We start from the raw sequence: 8,572 nt of genomic DNA, 5'->3' as shown, positions 1-8,572 counted from the left end.
CAGACCAGGGGGCATCAGCTTCAGCGCAACTTTGCTGCTTATTTACAGACGAAGAGACTGAGGACTGGGCAGACCACACTGGGCATCTCCAGTGGGGTGCCTCCCTCCCCAGTGTCAAGGCTCCAACCAGGGAGGGGGTGCGGAGGAGGCGGCCCCGTGGAGGAGCTGGTGTGAGGTGAGCTTTGAAGGGGCAGGAAAGACACTTAAGGCCAAGGGAACCACTCATTGAGTACTTTAAGCCAGGCCCCATATGAGGCCATTGATCTCATCTCCTGCAGGTAAAGCAGGTACTGAGCTATATTTCCTGTTTCCAGGTTCAGGGGTGAAATTACTCCAGGCCATTACTCTGATCAAATGTCCAAGGGAAAGTATAGCCCAGAGAGTTTAAGTAACTTGTCTCAGGGCACAGAGCAAGAAGGTAGGGATTCTAGGAAGGCGCCCTCCCTAGAATCTCTCATTTCCTCATTTGTAAACTTGGACAACACACTGACCTTTCCAGGGTGTTGTGAGGAGCAGGTATCTTGACATGTGTAAACCCCTTCCGCTGTGACTTGTCGGTATTAGATCATTCACTTGGCCTCCCACTGGGATTTTCCAGGAACCTTATGTCCCTCATCATATTCCAGTAAGAAGACATAGCTAAAAGAATGAGGAGAAGATGTCCTCAGATATAGCTAAAAGAATGAGGAGAAGATGTCCTCGCAGGTCCTGGCAGAGCACCTTCACAGGATGCCGGCTAAGATACCCATGGCTGGGAGCTTTCGCCATACGTCGGTGATGTTACTGGGTCCAGCACAGATGCTCCAAGAGACTCTTCAAATCTCTTGCGAAGACATGTTCGAGGGGCAACATGGTGACCTAAAGTTCATTGAAAGAGTCTACAGCCAACTTATGGTAATAGCTAAACGACATAAACACCACCACATCCTAGTCACTGTTGTGTGTGGTCATGAAGTTTTCATTTCATGTAATTTGAGTCTTCTCAATAAAGGTGATTCACTAAATGATCTTGAACATCTAAACCTCTGTAAAGTTTTTCAAAGGAATAAATTCAGGAATGGGGGTGGGAATTGTACATCAACCTGCTGGGCACAGAATGGCCCCTGAGGGCCCTTAGCAGACTGGGTTTAGTGAAAGTCCTGTCCTTGCTGTTTTTCCTGTAATGAATAATGGCCACGTACCTTTGTACTTGGAGCTCTTTTCTTTGTTTGAGTTGTCACCTCAGGGTGAATGCCCCTGAGTGGGAGTGCCAGCTGTTCCTTCCTCTCGTTCCGGGTGATGTATGGACACCCATTTGGAATCAGTTGGGCTGCACGGGGTTTCATAATAAATACCAAGTATAATGCAATACCTTATGGTTGCTCCAATTTGCATTACTGTAGGAATATGCCAAGGTTCTCAATAGCCTCTCATAAACACCAGGGGTTCCTGGAAAGTGTGACTTAAGGATAAGGTACTTTATCTTATAAAAAAAGGAATTTGATTCCAATGGATCTGATTAAGTCTCCACTTGTCTTTTGGTAAAACTCTTTCATTGTGAATATAATACACCTCCAGGAAAGTGCATAAAACCTGAATGTCCAGTTTAGTGCACTTTCACGAAGCCCCATCTAATCCCCACTAGGCTAGAAGCAACACAGTCTGCACCCCATCTAATCCCCACTAGGCTAGAAGCAACACAGCCTGCCTCACCCTTTCCCATGACCACCTCCTCCCTCTGTCCCAAAAGACACGCTATTCTGACCTCTAAAACTACAGTTTTCAAAAACAGCGACATCTTAGTTTGGTCCGTTTCATATATGGAGTTAAAGTTTGTGCTCCTTCACATCTGGCTTCTTTATGTTTGTCCAGATTTACCCATATAGCTTCCTGCGGCTGTCGCTTGTTCATCTGCACAGTGCTCTGTTATGGAAATGCGCCATAACCGATCCATGCTCTGACTGAAGAGGCTTTTGGGTTGTTTCTAGTTTGGGGTTCTGACTCCTGAGGCTGGTAAGGACACCTGTGTGCATGCCATTTGGTGCCCAGCATGGTCTGCACACTTCCGGTTGGTCTTCACCGATAGAGGCGTGCACTGGGTTTGCTTCTCTTCAACTCCCTGGCATATTGGTGGTGAAATGAAGCAAACTGCATTTCTAATCCGGGGATTTTTGCCTTGTATAGCTGGTGTTCCTTTACTGAGCATGGATTAATTTAAGTTTGTTTGGATTTTAGCATTAAAAATAAAGCTGAAGCTTCTTGAAGACATGTTCCATATCTGGTTCATCTCTGGTGCATCTTTGAACCCTCCTCTGGAGGTGACACCGGATTTTGCAAATGTGTAGCAGATATTTGTGAATGTGCGACTGCCCTCCTCCCAGCCTCCCGCTTCTTTTATGGGAGGAGCTGCCTATTGTTGAGCGTCCTGACGGGGGCGGGGCGGGGAGGGGCAGCAGTATTGTGCCCCTTTCACAGAAGCTGAGGGAACTAGATCCTCCGTCTACTGATCAGTGGGCATCTGCCACCAGAAGCCCGACCTGCTGGCTGGCCCTCCTGAATCACCTGCATTCTTGTCCATTGTCCCTACAGGTCCTCCTGCTTCCACTGAGAGTAAAAAGAAGTCCCTATGCACTAAGAACATAGTGATTATTGTGTAGCTTGGTAACAGGTGGCCTGCAGAAACTTCTTGTTAAAAATCTGTTTCACTGCAGTATTATTATTTCTGTATGTCATTAAAATTCATCCGTGGAGGAAGAAAGAATAAAATCAGCCCAGGCCTTCTGACTGGTTATAATAAAATAGAACTGTAGCCTCTACCTGTATTTACTTTTTGGATATGTCATGCATCCATTTATATATTTGAAATAATTTCTTTCTCTTTTCTTTTTCCTCATTATTGTATATAGACTATAATTTTACCATTTAGTACTGGAGTTAGCAAACTTTTTCTGTGAAGAGCCACACTAAACTGAAAATCCTGCCCTCTTACTCCCCCATGCCCCAAAAGAGCCACATCATAAATATTTTAGATTTGAGAGCTATTCAATTTTTGTGGCAGTGACTTGACTCTGTTGCCCTAGGCAATTCACAAACAAATGAGCATGGCTGTGCCACGGAAATATGGATTTTCTGTAATTTTCATGTATCATAAAATATTCTTTTGAGTTTTTATCATTTAAGAATGTAAAAACTGTCCTTAGCTCAAGGGCCATAGAAAAATAGAAGGCAGGCTGGACTTGGCCCCACAGGCTGTCGTTTGCTGACCCTTAATTTTGTGTATAGGTTGCAGAATATCAAGATGGGATTACTAAAAGGGCTAGAAAAGTGGAAATTACCTGAGAGATTTTTCTAGATACTGGGGTGACATTAGGTCGACTCCTTGCACTTAAAAAAAAAATAATAGATTTTATAGGTTTATAGAAAAATTGAGTGGGAAGTACAGAGTTCCCATATGCCCCCTTCACCTCCTCCCCTATTGTTATTAACTTGCATTGATGTGGTACATTTGTTACAGTTGATAAACTGATACACAGCATTATTACCTGAAGTCCATAGTTTACATTATGTTGTACATTCTAGGGTTTTGACAAATGCATAATGTCACATACCATACAGAATAACTTTGCTGCCTTAAAAATCCCCTGTGCCCCACCTTGTCCCTTCCTCCCTCTCCCGAATCCCTGATCTTTTTATTGTCTCCAGTTTTGCCTTCCCAGAATGTCATATCATATAGTTGAAATCTCACAGTATGTAGCATTTTCACATTGACTTCTTGCACTTACCAATATCTATTCAAGTCTCCTTATCATTTGTCAGTGGCTAGATAACTCATTTCTTCGTATTACTAAGTAACACGCATTGTACGGTTGTACCACAATTTATCCATTCACCTGTTAAAGGACATCTTGGTTGCTTCCAAGTTCTAATAATTATGTATAAAGCTGCTATAAACATCTGGGTACAGATTTTTGTTTGAACATGAGTCAGTCGGGTAAATATCAAGGAACATGATTGCTAAATGGTTAAAGTATGTTTAGCTTTGTAAGAAACTGCCAAACTGCTTTCCAGAGTGGCTGTACCATTTTCATTCCCACCAGTATCTCAGGTTTTTTTTTTTTTTAATTTACATATGCCATATGATGTTGAGCATCTTTTCATATGCTTATTTGCCATCTGTATATCTTCTTTGGCGAGGTGTCTGCTCCGACTTTTTGCCTATTTTTAAATTGGGTTGTTTTCTTATTGTTGAGTTTTAAGAGTTCTTCGTATATTTTGAATACAAGTCCTGTTGGAAATGATTTTGCAAATATTTTCTACCAGTCTGTCACTTGTCTTTTCACTGTTTTAATAGTGCCTTACACGGGGCAGAAGTTTCTAATTTTAATAAAAGTCCAGCTTCTCAATTTTTGTTTCATGGATTGTGCTATCGGTGTTATATCTAAAAAGTCATTGCCAAACCCAAGGTCACCTTGATTTTCTCCTAGGTTATCTTGTAGCAGTTTTGTGTTTTACATTTAGGTCTGTGATCATTTCGAGTTAATTTTTGTGAAATGTGTAAGATCTGTGTCTAGATTCGTTTTCTTCCACGTAGATGTTTAGTTGTTCTAGGACCATTTGTCGAAAAAACTATCCTTTCTGTATTGAACTATATTTGCTCCTTTGCCAAAGATCAGTTGACTATATTTGTGTGGGTCTCTCTATTCTGTTCCATTGCTATATCTTGACTGTTCTTTAGCCAGTACAAGTCTGTCATGCTTACTAAAGATGATAGTAAGCCTTGAAGTTGGGTTGTACCAGTCTTCTGACTTTGTTCTATTTCAATACTGAGTTGGCTATTTCAGATTCTTTGCCTTTTCATGAAAACTTTAAAATTGGTTCATTGATAGCTACAAAATAACTTGCTGGGATTTTGATTCAGACTGCATTGAATCTATGGCTCAAGCTGGAAACAACTGACGTTTTAACAACACTGAGTCTTCCTATCCATGAACATAGACTCTCTCTCCATTTATTTAGATCTTTGGTTTCTTTCACCAGAGATCTCGTACATATTTTGTTAGACTTTATAACTGTCATGGGGAGGAGTGTACGAATGTAAATGGTACTGTTTTTCATTTTAAATTCTAATCGTTCATTGCTGTACATAGGAAAGCAATCGACTTTTGTAAATGCATCTTGGATTCCAAAAACTTGCCATAATTGCTTTAGTTTCAGGAGTTTTTCAGTCAATTCTTTGGGATTTCCTACAGTTAATCATATCGTTTACAAATAGTTTTCTTTCTTTCCTACTCTGTATATCTTTTATTTCCTTTTCTTGTCTTATTGCATTAGCTGGGATTTCCAGTACAATAGCTCTCTCAATTACTGATAGAGGGATGTCAAAGTCTTCAATTATAATAGATGTTTCTTTCTCTTAGCAGTTATATCAGTTTTTGCTTTATGTATTTGATGCTTTGTTGTTTGGTGCATACACATTAAGGATTTTTTATACCTTTATAAAAAGAATTGATCTCTATCATTATGTAATGCCTCTTTGTCCCTGATAATTTTCCTTGCTCTTTAGTCTGCTTTGTCTGAAATTAATATAGCTACTACAGCTTTCTTTTGATTAGTGTTAACAAATCTTTATTTCTTTACTTTTAATGTGTCTATTTAAAATGAGTTTCTTTTAGACAACATAGAGCTGGGTCTTGTTTTAATCCACTGATAAGTCTTTGTCTTTCAGATCACTGACATTTGATATAATTGCTGACAGCTTTGTATCTACCACATTTATTGCTGTTTTCTATTCATTGCTCTTCTTCTTTGTTATTTTTGTCTTCCGCTCTTTTTTTGGGAGGGAGAGGAAGGAAGGTTAAGTATGGAAAGAAAGGTGTGTAGTAAACTTTAAGCATCTGAAAAGGTGAATTGTAGTGGACCGTTGTATTTTTTTGGCTGCTTCTTTTTTGGAAAATTCCCTATCGTGTGTATTTTTGTGGGCATTAATGCATTGTTTCCCACTACAGTAGCTAAAATGAGCCATATTCCTTCTCTTCAGTCCTTGGCACCTAGGATGTGGAATGATGACCTGTGCTTGGACAAAGCAACACTCTCAAGCAGGCCTTTGAGTCTCTATCAAAATATGGAGCCATTGAAATTTATTCACAGCAATGGGCTAGTGGCATTGTCCTGCAGCTACTTAGAACTTTTTGCTTAAGAAAAGCAGATTCATCCTTGTAGAAACTCTGCTTGACTTGAATCTGAGTTCAAATCCTAGCTTCTGTGACTTCGAGCAAATGTCTTCCTATCACGAATTAAATTTTTACGAGAACCAGAAAAATCTAGAAATTATCCTTAGCTTTGCCACTAGCTGTGCTACACTGGGCAAAACACTTCACTTCTCTGAACCTGTCTTCTCCTTTTAAAATATAATAATGAAACGTAATAATATTCATGAAAGCCCCTAGCTCATAGCAGATGCAGATAGGTGATTGAATCAGATTTAGGCCCTTCCTCTTTCAGTTTCCTAAGGTCTTTCTTCCATTGGAGTGTAGGTGGGTGGGGCAGGCATTACCCAACTTTAGCCTCAAATGTTACTGCCATCCTTTGGCTCAATTTGTTGTCAAGGGACAACAGTACAGTCTAGAACAAGCACTATCTTTTGAAACCTTTTTACACTAAGAGGTGGCAGGGGAATGCCTTGCAGTGATTTGCCAAAGACAGTGAACCCTGATTGGCGCAGTATCTGGCCCACAGGAAGCACTCAGTATTGGTACCATCATGGGCCACGCAACAAGTCTTAAAATTTCCAGGAGGGCTGTCGGTCTTATTCATATGCTATTCCCAGTGCTTTAGACAGTGCTTGGCCTGTAGAACGCACTCATATATTAAACTAATATTGTTGCAAGTTGGCGAACATCGGCTGCAGTCTATTCACCTGTAATTAAGGCTGGTGGTGTGAGAACAAGATGAAAAATGTACATGAAAGTAGTAATCTCTGGTGCATGTTTGGAACTCAACAGATAAGTTTCCAAATCTTTCTCTTGCTTTCTAAAAAATTTTTTCAAAATTTAATATAAATGGATTTAAAAATTGCAGTTAAAAAAATTACTGCAAATCCCTTCTATGTATACGTGGACTTTCCAGTTTTAAAGGTCGCATGTGTTAATAAATTCAGATTAGAATTAATGTGCCTTAAACATTTAAAGTGAAAACTTTCCAATGCTCATGTTGTTGTTTAATATTACATGAAAAATAACATAACTATGTTTAGAATATAAATAGGAACAAAACTTGGAAGAGAATTTGGAAAAATAGTTGCTTTGTCAGAGATAGTGAAATTAATATGAATCCTCAAAAAATTGGGCTTAAAAAAACCCAAACAATGTCCTCATCCTTACAGAGATAAAATGAGGGAATGTTGGGTTCTCAACCACCTACTGGAGACGAACACAAGACCTGAAGCAGTGGGAACTGTACCGGTTGGTGTCACTACCTTGTCATGATGACACACGAAAGGAGGGGAAGCTCTAGGGAGACACAACGAGGTTCTGGCCTTCCCTCTGGCCGAGGTTCTCGGGATCGGCTGCCCAGTCTGTTCCTGAGAGGCCATGTTTTCAAAACTGAACTCATTCACCTTCATCTTCCCTATTCCTCAGAAAGGCTTTGCCCTCTCGGGTGATCTCAGACAGCTCCTTTCCCTGGGTGATGGGCTGGTCTCCTCTCTTCCGTTACCTCAGGTCGCTGTCTTCATTCAGGCCCCGTAGCACTGGGATTACCGCATTCCCTGAAGCGCTGGCTTCCTGCACCCGAGCTTTCCCGGGACGGTCATATCGATCTGACAGCACAGCTCCATGACCCACGTCCTACTGTTCAAATATTTTGTTCCCCAACGTTTAACAGGACAAAGGCCAAATTCCTCCTACTGGTATTTAAAGCCCTCTATGGCCCAATTCATCTTGCCAGACTGGTTTCTCTTACTCTCCATTATCAAACTCCGTATTCCCTGGGCACCCTGTCCTGTGCTTTCCCAACTCCATGGCTTTGCTCACATATGATTTCTCTTTTAGTAAAAATGCCTCACACACCCATCTGCAAAGGTTTAGCCCGAGTGCTGTGCCCCCAGGATGCCTGTGAACCCAGGTGAAATTACAACTCCCTTCTCTGAATGCCTACTTCATCCTAGAGGTGTTTATCATTTGCAACCAGATCACAAACTCCAGGAGGGCAAGAAACACTTGAGATTTGCCTTTCCAGTGTGTCCTACGGGATATGGTCTATAGAAAGTGACAGGACAATATTTAAAATCTAGTAACAGTCCCTGATACATTCACAGGCAGCAGTATGAAAAGTGACTCTCTCTCTTCCCAAGCTTGCCCCAGTATGTAACGAAGGCATCCTCCCTGCCGTGATGCCTCTCAACAGTCCTTCAAGGTCAGACACCAGATTGGAATATTGTTATCTCTGGTACCTCTTACAGAGCTCGGCCAGACAGGTAATGCAGAGAATGAGAGGAACAAAGCCAACTGAGCGGTTTTTCTGCCTGGTTTCCGATTAGTCCGAATCCTACAGTGATGGGGTGTGCTACTTCATATTCATGGCAAGAAGTTCAAAC

The 8,572-nt window shown here is 41.1% G+C and overlaps 1 long non-coding RNA gene across 1 annotated transcript; it reads left to right on the top strand.

Annotated features, from left to right (window-relative positions):
* The first annotated feature begins 24 nt into the window (after nt 1–24).
* Nucleotides 25–1,004, top strand: LOC112472951. The gene is made up of 2 exons (XR_003043861.1): nt 25–175; nt 599–1,004. It is a non-coding gene; the product is annotated as an uncharacterized LOC112472951 (long non-coding RNA).
* The last annotated feature ends 7,568 nt before the right edge of the window (nt 1,005–8,572 follow it).

This window comes from Pteropus alecto, unplaced genomic scaffold, assembly GCF_000325575.1.
Source record: "Pteropus alecto unplaced genomic scaffold, ASM32557v1 scaffold39, whole genome shotgun sequence".
Lineage (NCBI taxonomy): Eukaryota > Metazoa > Chordata > Mammalia > Chiroptera > Pteropodidae > Pteropus > Pteropus alecto.
The sequence above is the reverse complement of the archived record's forward strand: the minus strand, read 5'-3'. Positions and strand labels throughout refer to the sequence as shown.